This window comes from Canis aureus, chromosome 8, assembly GCF_053574225.1.
Source record: "Canis aureus isolate CA01 chromosome 8, VMU_Caureus_v.1.0, whole genome shotgun sequence".
In the NCBI taxonomy this organism is placed as follows: domain Eukaryota; kingdom Metazoa; phylum Chordata; class Mammalia; order Carnivora; family Canidae; genus Canis; species Canis aureus.
Genome location: NC_135618.1, coordinates 23,290,140 through 23,302,977, shown reverse-complemented (window position 1 = coordinate 23,302,977; position 12,838 = coordinate 23,290,140). Strand labels below are relative to the sequence as shown.

At 40.5% G+C, this 12,838-nt stretch overlaps 1 protein-coding gene across 3 annotated transcripts in view; it reads left to right on the top strand.

The window, feature by feature from the left end:
• Positions 1-12,838, top strand: part of ALG14 (ALG14 UDP-N-acetylglucosaminyltransferase subunit) — an 89,510-nt gene that overhangs the window by 57,246 nt on the left and 19,426 nt on the right. The window lies entirely within an intron of this gene.

Genomic DNA, 12,838 nt, shown 5'->3' with positions numbered 1-12,838 from the left:
TACTTTTTATCACTTTGATTTGTTAAAAGTGAAGACTGAGGGCAGCCCCGGTGGCTCAGCGATTTAGTGCCACCTTCGGCCCAGGGTGTGATCCTGGAGACCTGGGATCGAGTGCCATGTCGGGCTCCCTGCCTGGAGCCTGCTTCTCCCTCTGCCTGTGTCTCTGCCTCTCTCTCTCGCTCTATGTATCTCATGAATAAATAAATAAAATCTTTTAAAAATATAAAAATAAATAAAAGTGAAGACTGAAACAATAATCAAATTTAGTTTTTGAATTTCAATAGTAAGGAGTGATAGAGAATCTTAAGCCTGTTTTATGTGGAATAATTGGGATCTAAGTTTCGAGACTAATTTAGTTGCCTGCACCATCCCTCATTCTTTTCTGAGTTGGTTTTGTGATCACAGGGTGGTAAGATCAGTACACAGTATTCTAAATAAATGGTCAAAACAGTTCTTCTGTCTTTATTCAGTTTCTTTGTTTATATAATGAAGAACTTTGCTTGTTTTTATTTCTGCTAGGCCCTGTTGGAATTTGAATTCTGTCTTCCAAATTTGTACAACTTTTCACTAAATATGGAATGATACTCTGATTTTTTTTTTCCCTTCCAGTCAACAAGAACTTCCTTTTCTTTGTAGAATTTAGGAATAGCAAAAAGAAATAACTCATCCTTTTGGTATTTTCTAAATTCATAATATACAGATGAGTGGCTAATGGCTACATTAGCTAATAGATAGCTAATAGAAATATCAGTATACTAGGCTGTCTCTTTCTCTCGTGCTTTTTAATAGATTTCATTTTTTTAGAGAGGTTTTAGGTTTATAGCAAAATTCAGTGGGAGGCATAGGAATTTCCCATGTAACTTCTGCCCCCACACAGGCATAGCCTCTCCCATTATCAGTGTCTCCTACCAGAGTGGTACATTTATTATAATTGATGAACCAATACTAACACATCATTATCACCCACAGTCCATAGTTTACATTATTTTCACTTTTGGTGTTATACATTCTATTGGTCTTGACAAATGTATAATGACATGTATCTAGCATTTTAATGTCATACGGGATAGTTTCCCTGCCTTAAACATCTGTGTTTTGCTTACTTATAGTTATTGGTGTATACCCATTCTTATGGGTTGTTTTAATTGCATTTCCCTAATGACATGATGTGGATGGTCTTTTCATATGCTTATTTGCTATTTATCTGTCTTCTCTGATGAAGTGTTAAGATCTTTGATCCATCTCTTCTTTTAAAAAAATATTTATTTTAGAGAGAGAGAGAGAGACAGCATGAGCAGGAGGTCCAGTAGAAGAGGAGAGAGAGACTCTTACGCAGACTCTGCTGAGTGTACAGCCCTTGCAGGGTTTGATCCCAGGACCCTGAAATCATGACCTGAGCTGAAACCAAGAGTCAGATACTTAACTGACTGCGCCACCCAGGCACCCCTGGTTCATCTCTTAATTGGTTTGTTGATTTTCTTATTGTTGAGTTTTAAAAGTTTTTTGTATATTTGAGATCCCAGGCCTTTACCAGATCTATTTTTTGGTAAATTTTTCCCCCCTATCTGTGGCTTTTCTTTTCTTTCTCTTGATAATACCTTTTGAAGAACGGAAATATTTTATTTTATTGAAGTCCAGCTTATCAGTTATTTCTTTCATGGATCATGCCTTTGTTGTTATCTCTAAAAAGTCACCAACAAATCCAAGTTCACTTAGATTTTCTCCTATGTTATCTTCTAGGAATTTCATAGTTTTGCATTTTACATTTAGGTCTATAATGCATTTAGAGTTAGTTTTTATGAAGGGTGTAAGGTATATAACAAGATTCATTTTTTGTATGTAGATATCCAGCTATTGGAAAGACTATCTTTGCTCCATTGTGTTGCCTTTGCTCTTCTATCAAATATCAATTGACTCTATTTGTGTGGCTCTATTTCTGGCTCTCTGTTCTTTTAATCTACGTGTCTATTCTTTCACCAATATCACACTGTTTTGATTATTGCAGTTTTATAGTAATCTTGAAGTTGGGTAGTGCTCATCCTCCAACTTTCTTCTTCTTCAAGATTGTATTGGCTATTCTATGTCTTTTGCCTCTCTATTTAAATTTTAAAATCAGTTTGTTGATATCCATAAAATAACTTTCTGGGATTTTAAGTGGGATTTCTTTGAATCTGTAGATCAAATTGGGAAGAACTGACATCTTGATAGTATCAAGTTTTCCTATCCATGAATATGGAGTATCTCTCCATTTATTTAATTCTCCTTTGATTTTGTTCATCAGAGTTTTACAGTTTTCTTCGTAAAGACAGGCCTGTACATATTTTGTTAGATTTATACCTAAGTATTTCATTTTTCAGGGTACTAATAGAAATGGCAATGTGTTTTTAATTTCAAATGTCAGTTATTCAATAGGAATGTGATTGACTTTTGTGTATTAACCTATGTACTGTAACCTTGCTGTGATCACTTATCCTAGAAATTTTTTGTCAGTGTTTTCAGATATTCTACATAGATGATCGTATCATCTGCAAAGACAGTTTTATTTCTTCCTTCTTAATCAGTGCATCTTTTATTTCCTTATCTTATTACATTGGCTAGGACTTCTAATACAGTGTTAAAATGCAGTAATGAAAGGGGACATCCCTGCACTGTTCCCGATCTTAGTAGAAAGACTTCTAGTTTCTCACCATTAAGTGTGCTAGCTGTAGGTTTTCTGTAGATATTTTCTTATCAAATTGAGGAAGTTCTTGTCTATTTCTACTTACTAAGAGCTTTTATCATGAATGACTGTTAGATTTTGTCAAATCCTTTATCTCCATTTGTTGATATGATCACATGATATCCTTAGCCTATTAATATGATATAGTACATCAGTTGGTTTTCGAATGTTAAACAGCCTTGCATGCATGGGATAAATCCCACTCAATTGTGGTATATAATCATTTTTAAAAGTTGTTAGATTTGGGATCCCTGGGTGGCTCAGCAGTTTGGCGCCTGCCTTCAGCCCAGGGCATGATTCTGGAGTGTCGGGATCAAGTCCCGCATTGGGCTCCCTGCACAGAGCCTGCTTCTCCCTCTGCCTGTGTCTCTGCCTCTCTCTGTGTGTCTCCCATGAATAAATAAATAAAATCTTAAAAAAAAAAAAAAAAGGTTGTTAGATTTGATTTGCTAATATTTTGGGGGGGTATTGATTTGCTAATATTTTATTGAGAGTTTTGCATCTCTCTTCATTAGAGATATTGGTCTGTAGTTTTCTTTTTTTGGTAATGTCTTTGGTTTTAGTATTAGGATAAATATGCTGTCATAGAATGAATTGGGAAGTATTCCTTCACCTTCTGTCCTCTGAAAGAGATTGCCACCAACCTCTTAACATTATGCCTCAGATTATCCAGAAGTAAAGAGTGCATATACCTGCTTAACTACAAGTAGTGGGGACATGCAGATTAATGAGCTTCAGATTTGTGACCAGTTTGGTAGCTTGTTGAGTCTCATGATTGGGAGCCCCATCAGAATAACGTGGAAGAGGGAAGAAGTAATTCTCAAAAGAAAGGAATGCTGGGCAAAACAAAGATAGAGGTCTACCATTATCAGGTCAATTCATTAATTCATTAAATGAATATTTGTTTAGCATCTGTTACATGCTAAGCACTGTTCTAAGGGCTGGGGATACATCAAGTAACAGACAGATGTCCCTGCTCTCGCAGTTTACCTTCAAGCTGGTCTGTCCAGCTGCAAAAGCATGTTGGAACTTGAGCAGCCAGTAAAAGTGACATAAAGTGCTTAGACTTCTGAAGCTAGTCTGTCTCTTATTTCTTGGTCAGTCACTTGAGGCCATCGCGTTAATGGTGGATAGCAAGCTAGTATTTATGCCCTCATGATGTCTTTGTAGAGTTCTGCTGTGGATTCCAAAGTTTCAGACCAGTGGATGCTATCACTGTGGTTCAGGAGTCTCTAGCATCTAGAATAGGGAGATGAACTGGCACTGTTTCAGCTCCAGGACACAGCATGTTGGCAAGAGCCAGTCAAGTTATTGCAGGGTTTCAGTCTCAGACCAAAATGGGATAAAAAATCAGGAGCCTAAATAGAATTATCCATAGAATAGGGCTCAAGCTGAGGTTCACTGGATACACAGGAATGCAGGGATTTTACACATACACACATCAGATCCATGTTTAAGGCAGAAATACTAACTTCAGTTTACAGGCCAGGCCCTGGAAAGAGTGGTGGACCTGCCAGTCTTGGTTAGATTGACTTGGGACATGGGCAGGACCCAGTCTGTTTTTGTTTGTTTGTTTGTTTTAAAGATTTATCTATCCATTCATTCAGAGAGAGCGAGAGAGAGGCAGAGACACAGGCAGAGGGAGAAGCAGGCTCCATGCAGGAAGCCCGATGTGGGACCCGATCCGGGGTCTCCAGGATCATACCCCAGGCTGTAGGCAGCACTAAACTACTGCGCCACTGAGGCTGCCCCATGGACCCAGTCTGTTAAGAGAAAAACGTCTTCAGACAAGAAATGACTGTAGAATGGCAGTAACCACACACTATCAGTAAACAAAAGTAATTGTTAATCAATTCCATAATTAACCAGTCCCATATTTTCATTTAATACTAAAAACAAAAACAAACTGGGGGGGGGGGGGGGGAAGGCACTGAGATCAGAGCTGTAGTTGCAAGTATTAAAAATTCAGAATTAACTTGCTTAAACAAACAAAAAAATTTTCAATATTGGCAATACAGTGATGACTAAGACAGATCCTCCCCTGTTCCCTTCTCCATCCTGATCTCACTATGTAGAGTGATAACACTTTCCCCTTTGGGGAATCTTAGGAGATACAGTTATTGTTCCAGCTCTGGAAATCACATTTCGTTCTAGGCACCACACTTTTAAAGAACCACTGACAAATTGGAACATGTTCAGAGGAAAATGACCCAGATGGTGAGGGAATATGAAACCAAGTTATATGAGAAACAGAGGAAGTAGGGAGATTTAGTCTGAAGAAGAGAAGGTTAACCAGAGAGTATTACAAAGACCACAGTTTTTAGATTCTGGAAAAGACACTACGTAAGCTAGGGATTTATCATTCTCTACCTACTGGAACCTCCTAGAACAAGGGCCACTGTGGAGGAGATATAGGAAGAATGTCAAAAAGAACTTGATAAAAATCCAGAGTCATGCCAAAAGGAATGGATATCATTGGGAGGCAGATCCCAAGCCCCACATCTCTGAAGTTATTCAAACAGAGGATGTCAGTCAGTCAGTGCCTACTCACATTATACTTCTTCTGTTGGTCTTTCTAGATCCCCCATGGCCGATAACATCTCTTTCCCTTGTTCTCTTTGTACTTTTACCTCTCAGAGGTGCTTCCATGATTTATGTCTGGCTTTCACTAGTGAGTCTCAACCCTTTCAACATAATGTATCCTTTATATAACAAATATTTTATAACATGCCCTTTCTTATCCTGAACTGAAGTTCGTAGTTGACATAACCCTCCTCTGTGTCACAGAATTCCAAAATACCATATAATGCCCTAGTCGTAATAATATAAAGGAGAATTAAAAAGAAAGCAACTAGTAATCACATTGCATGTTTTACAGTATCTCCAGGCATGACCACACCAGGAGTCAAGTAGATAGATTAGAATGTGGAGTCGCCATGATTAGGACAGCCGTAATGCAGACTGCTGCGGGTACATTGTATTAGTAACTCAGAAACTGTAAGTGGGTTTGCTGCCTCTCATGTAATTATCTTTTTTCTTTTCTTTTTTTTAATTTATAACTTTTTTATTTTGAAATATATATATATAACAGGGGTGCCTGGGTGGTTCAGCCAGTTAAGTGTCTGACTTTGGCTCAGGTCATGCATGATCTCAGGGTCCTGGGATCCAGCCCCGCATTGGGCTCCCTACTCAGCAGGGAGTCTGCTTCTCCCTGCTCCTTTCCCTTCCCTCTCCCCCCTGCTTGTGTTCTCTCTTTCTCTCTCTCAAATAAATAAAAAATTTAAATATATATATATATACGTATATATACACCATAAAATTGACCATTTTTAAGTAGACAGTTCTGTGGCATTAAGTACATACGTTGTTGTCAACCAGTACCACTCCCCATCTCCAGAACTTTTTCAACTCCCCCAATTTGTGATGTAATTTTCCTGAATCGTGAACAGCTAGCTCTTGGTAAAGGTCCAAACAAAACAAAGTATAGTCTTTGCTCAATTCCCATGGTAGTTCTATTTGGAACATTCAGTGTGTGTAAGAAACATACAAAAAGATCTCTTTTGTCTTTCTATGTGAAAGAGAATTAGGTTCTATGCTCAAATAATTATAAATGGAATATCACCTATACATATGTCCAGTGGGACACAGAATAGTGCTTTGCTGTATTAAACTGTCCCAAATATTACAGAATGTGTGTATCCATGCCATTGTCCACTAAGTGCAAATAGCATCCCCCTACCCCCGTCACTGTGACAACCAGAAATGATCCTGTTAGTTCCCCGATACATTGTCACCATTAAGAACCAGGCTATAGAGTGCATAAACTCCAGGAAGGCAAGACCTGGTTTTGTTTTCTTACAATTTTCTTAGTACCTGCTACAAAGGGCGCTCAGTGTTTGTTAAAGTTGAGAATGCGGTAGAGAGGATGCCCAAATACCCTTCAGGTGTCTCTAACTCAGCTTTTCTAAAACTGAACCAAGGTGTCATCTTCCTCTTCTCTACCCCAGCTCCCAGCCTGTGTTACCTCTATCATATCTTTACAACAGTCTTAAATGCCTACTTCACTGCACACATTCAGCCAGTCACTAGATCATTTCGCCTCTGCCTTTCCTAACTGGCCTCTATTTCCCCCTGCTCCAGCTTCCATTTATGTTTTCACCCAGACTAATAGCCTTGTTTCCAACCCCCATACTATCTCCTTTTCAAATACACAGTGAACTCTGGGCACTCTCCATACATGGCCAAGCTCTCATGCTTTGGTAGTATAGTTTCCTGTGCCTAGAGCAGTGTTACCTTTGTCATCTAGAAAACTCCAGATCATGCATCAAGACCTGGCTTAAATGTCTCCCCCTCAGCTCCCAGACCTGAGAAAGAATTACTCAGTGTGTGTCTCTGTTCATATCTTTGTTGTGGCATTTGTTGTACTAAACTTTATTTGTCCACATGCCTGTGGTCTCTGCCAGACAGAGTTCCTTGAGTAGAAGTTAAGTGCTCAAGCTTTGGACACAGTGGCTAGAGTTCGAATGCCACATGATTTACCAGTCCTGTGGTCCTGAAGCCCCAGTTTTCTTATCTGTAAAAATGGGGATAATGTAATGCTTATAACATATTTAAGATAAAGCCTGAAATGTTAATAACCATTATCATTGGCTTTGTATCTGTCCAGCACCCCCAAGTAAGCATCATAGGGAAGATGCTTACCAACTGTCTTGAATGAAGGAAAGAAAGAACTGCTGCTATTGTCAAATTCTAGATGTTATTATTTAGTCACAAAAGCGGATGTTCTGTTTGGCAGTTGTAGCAAATTTTGTCATGAAGAAATTTAACCTTGGAAAATATTTTTTTTTTTTGAAAGAGATCTATTTTCCTAACTTTTTTAGGTGCATTATAAAGCATTCTCTCTGAAACAGTACTGTACAAACTTTTGGGCTTACAAAGTCCATGCCCACCGCGGAAAGCTGTGTGCCTAGAAACTCCCGTGTGGGGGGATTTTGACTTCTGTCTTCCAAAATGTGAAGTGCGGGGAACGTCTGCTTCCTCTTACCTATCTGGAATGGTGAAGAGCAGCGAGCACCACTGGTTTGGTGAGCTGAGCTCAGTAACTGTCCTGCAGCTGGCTCACCTTCAGTTAAAATATATAGTCTTCTTCAGCTTATGGCTCAATTGTTTCCTTACTTTGAAAGGCCTTTCTTTTATATGTCTCAAGTGCTGCTTGCAGTATAAAACTAAATCCTAAATTTTAAAAACTTCCATAGCTAATACTCTGCTAAATGTTTAAAGCCTGACATTTAATCTGCGTGAACTGAATCTCTCTGATTTCACTGTTTGCAGCTAGTAAATGTCACTCTAAACATTGTTGCCTTCACTCACACTTAAGCCTTTCATCTGCAGTGGGGGCAGCCTGTCAGAGAATTCTTTGTGTGCCACTCTAGCAAGGGGAAAAAAAGACTCCGGCCGGCCTTTAAACGGAGTGAAAAAAACTGCTTGGAAGGCAAAGACGACCCTGTTTTTATATGGTGTTTGTGAACACACAATCCTGAATCTACCAGATACTCTTAAAAAGCAACTATATTAGCTCAGTCTGAACAGGGTCCCCGCTGAGCTCATGCAGGGTTGCCAGCCAGCTCCCTGCTCTTTTGTGCCTGGAGGGGGATGGGAGGCTGGGGGCAGCGGCTAGAGATGTTGTCATTACTTTAATTTCACTTTTGCCTACAGGAGGAATCTTGTCATCTTCTGGCTCCCCAAACTATTTTCAACTGGGGCGTTTTATTTCTTAGTTCCTGAAGGCTACTGGCACACAGATCCGCCCTCACTTTTCATCATCTTGACATAAAATGGAAAATCAGTCTGTGGCTCTTTTCAGAGCCAGTGATTTACTCCTGTTCTTTTATCTGTCTCCCCGTTATGTTCTTTGTTGGGACATATTTTTATTTCCCGCGTCTGCAGCCTTTTGTTCTGCTGGGATGTTTATGGTCATTCTTCCTTGCTTGCCTCCTCCCCAGCCCCCCTCCCCCCAGCCCCCTGTTGGGATCCCTTCTTTCTCTGGGCCCCCAGTCCTTTGCCCTGCCCCTTCTGTGTGCTTGCTGCTTCAGGCCAGCTGCCTGCCTTTCCCCCCCATCAGTACCGTGCGCTGCGGGTGCCACCTCCACTGCTTCTCCCTATCTTCCCGCCCCCCTTCTTCCTGTACCTACAGGGCTCAGTCAGTAGTGGCCCATGATAGAGCCGGCGACAAGCAGACATGCTGAACTCATCCCTAACCACGGTGGTAGACAACAGATTCTCAGCTAAATGCTTAGGTATATGTGTGTTTTTACAGCAGTTGATGCCAGTGCTTCCGGTTTCCTGGCAGCCATATGGAAGCACAAATTGAAATCTGGAAATAGAACATTCTATAAGAAGCACTAACGTGGAATTTTAGGAAACCATGGGCATTTCTATCAGACATAGATTCAAGTTTCTATTCTGTTGTTTATTGGCTTTGTGGACTTGGACAAATTCATTCATTCATTTAACACATATTCATCGAGTGCCTATTATGTGCCTTATATTTAGCTCTTAGGGAGCCAGTTAATAGCCCTCTGTCTTCCCCTTTTATGTTCACAACCAACTGAGAAATAAGACAGAAAGGAAAATATTAGCTTTATTGAGTGATAAAAGCCAGATTGGAGGATGTGGCTCTTATATGTGGCCACTATGGGTTTACTAAGTCTTCTCGCCTCAATTAGGCTGCTGGCTTGCCTCTCTCCTCTACTCTGCACACAAGCCAGAGTAAAGGACAGATATGGAAGATGAATAGGCTAGAAGAAAGAAAGTGAAAAAAGCCCATGGGCCTGGCAGGGTTGAACATCCTCAGTCTGTTCTAAAATCCCTGCCCAGGCAAGCCACTCCTCTTCCCCAGGCAAGGGTTGAGTGAGAAGACACTTCGCTCTTCCCTCCAGGGAGACAGGATGGGTGAGCTTCCCCCTTAAGTGTGGGCATTACACTTCTCCAATGGTTACCATAGTAGGCAAAATAAATATTGCCGGTCTGTCTCTTCACCTGTGAAATACAGATAATCATACCTATCTCTTACTGTGGCTGTGGAGACTGAAATGAGGACCCACTAACTGTCATTTTTTTATCAGAATCAGCCTGAAATAGAACTGGTCGTTCAGGGGTCTGATTTATCTTTATTGCCCCCTCTCTCTTTTCTTTCTGAGCCCTAATTTGATCATTTTTTCCCCTCCTCATTCCTGTTTTAAAAAAATAAGTGGGACTACTGGTCCTAAAGCTTTTGATTTGCACGAAGCATACTGGCCAAATCTTTTCTAATCCTGGCTTATGTGTTCAAAAAAACTCATTAATTTGGACAAAGAAAGTATTTGGAACAATTAAGTCTACTTCAGAATGACAAAACTGGTTGTACCTGAAGGGTCACTAAAGTACAATACATGGCTGCAAACAGATATTATTACATGAGAAATACGTGCCTTGATTCCTCACCTTTATTGTTATATTAACTTGAGTGATGCTCACAAGTTTCTCTATTACTGTAGAAAATAATCTAAATCTAAAACCACGGTGATGAAGGAAAACAATACAGATAGGGAGTTTTAGAAAAGAATTTTTAGGGTGTTGGGACTTTATGTTGGGGGCAGCAGGAAGCCTTTGACGATAAGTGATAACAGGATCAGGTTTGTATTTGAGGAAGAAGTCTCATGGTAACGCTGCAGACATTGGAGCTGAGAAGGAGGAGGAGGGCCTGGGAAAGCAGGTAGGAGGCTCTAAGCAAACCAGGTGAGAGGCTCACCCCAGGTGGTGGAGATCAGGGCCAGACTGAAGAGGCCTGAGAGATGGAATTGGCAGGGTTTAGGTGAGAAGGTTTAGGTGAGAAGGGAGACAGAGAAATGGATCAGATAAAAAAGCTGTTTGTTTGTTTGTTTGTTTGAAGTTAAAATAAAAAAGATTTCAGATGGTAGTGCTTCCAGAGCCCCTTCCCCAGCAAGATTAGAGGGTTAACATGTTGAATCCAGCCTAGGAAGACAGGTGGAGCCAAAAGAGAGATAGAATTGACCAATAAGAGGGAGTGGACCACTCTCCCACGAGAGAGCTAGAGAGGGAACCCCCTGACAGGTCAGAGCAGCAGGGTATGGTATAACACAGGGATTTGCTTCCTACTGACTGCACAGAGAAAAAAAAAAAAAAAGGAGGAAAAAGGAAGACAGGAAAAGACGTAAGTAACCATGTTAGGGGCATTTGGGGGCCACATGCTTTCCAGAATGCAAGGCTATCATAGACTCCTACCTCATGCACAATTATGTCTGACCGGTTTTTTCAAAAACCAGATCTAACAAAAAGTACTTAATCAGATACTTAGCTAGATGTTACTTATATTGGAGACTGCATGTTTATTTTCTTTGGATTTTTTTAAATTGCATTCTTCTTTTGCCTTAAACTGGATTAGAAAGAATTCAGGCCCTGGAACAGGCTCTCTCCTTGTAGTCTGATTTTATAGGGTGCTACAAGAACTTTTGGGTTTTTTTTTTTTAAAGATTTTATTTATTCATGAGAGACACAGAGAGGCAGAGACACAGGCAGAGGGAGGACAAGCAGGTTCCATGCAAAGAGCCCGTGGGACTCGATCCCGGGAATCCGGGATCACACCCTGAGCCAAAGGCAGACAGACACTCAACTGCTGAGCCACCCAGGCCTCCCAAGAACTTTTGGATTTAAAACAAAGATTTAAAAACTATGAATAAGAAAAGATCAGTGAATACTCTTGCAAAGTGGAAGGGGAAAGGAGAGAGGATCAATTTTATGGCTTTAGAACAGTCTGTGATGTTCTTCTCTCACTTTTTTATATCTGTATCTATAGTCTAAAGGTTTATATTGATTGAACATAATAGCATTCAGTGCCCCTCGTAGCAGAGCATTACGGGCATATCAATGGTGAACACACACTTTAAGTTTTATAAGTGATTACATAAGGCAATGAAAAAATATTTCCTCTATCTGTTTAAAGACTAAAACTTTCCTGCTCGTTTCATAGTTTTTAAAGACTCTCAGTATTGGAGTGAATAGTTTTTAACTAATGACATGTTATAAAAAGGTTTTGTTTTTCTTTGTGGAGCCAATGTACAAGCCATTGGGTTTGGTTTTGTTTTGTTTTATTTTTTGAGGCATTTTGTGATGTTAAACTATCCACCATCCCTGGAGACCCAACAGTGAATCGGCAGTTTCTGCCACCTTCCCCCAAGATGTTTTTTGTGCACCCATTTTGTGCAAAGTACGTGACAGAAGCTGAATGCAGTACCACATTTGTAGATTATAGGCTCCCTGATGGTTCGCCTATCTTCCCAGGCCCCCGTGCCAAGAAAAATGCTAGGCATCGTTACAATTCCTTATACGTGTTAACTCACTTAATCCTTACAACAAGCCTGTGAGTTAGTTAACTGCCATTTTTTAGCCTCATTCTGTAGTGAAGAAAACTGGGGCATAAGGGAAAAAACTGACTTGCCCCAAGTTTGATGGTTACTAAGCAGCAGAGATAGTATTCAAAGCCAAATAGTTTGAAGCTGTGGCATCCGCACCGTCCTCATTTTAGCGTGCTACCCACTCTGCTCAGTATGTAATTGTTGAATTCATGAAAAAAATTCTTAATAAAGACATTCAGGTGAGACAGCCCAGAGTGATGGGCTAGTGGGAGCTCTTAGAACCACAACGTGGATTTTAATTCCCTCAGTTACAATTAACATGAAATTTAAAGTTAGCATCTGCCCCATATGTGAGTGCCTTGCTCCAATTCTCTAGAATTCCCCTTGCCAACGGTTTCCCGAACCAAACACAGTGCAGTTTTGTTTGGGGGAGCAGCTCTCCAAGACAGGAGCCACAGTGAGCTGGCAGGGGAGGTCAGATGGGCTGGACCCTGGTGGGGGCCTGAGTCAGGGACGATGATGAAGGAGTGGCATTAAAGTCTGTGCGGAGCTTGCTCTCCCTGGAAACGCTCTGTCAGACTCAGGAAGCCAGATTGAATCCTGGCGGAGATAATTCCACTTTATGCCCTAGAATGGACCTCTTACAGAATTTCATTTTCAGTCTTGCCCTGGGAAGCTTCACCAGTAAATAATTTGGAGTACGTGT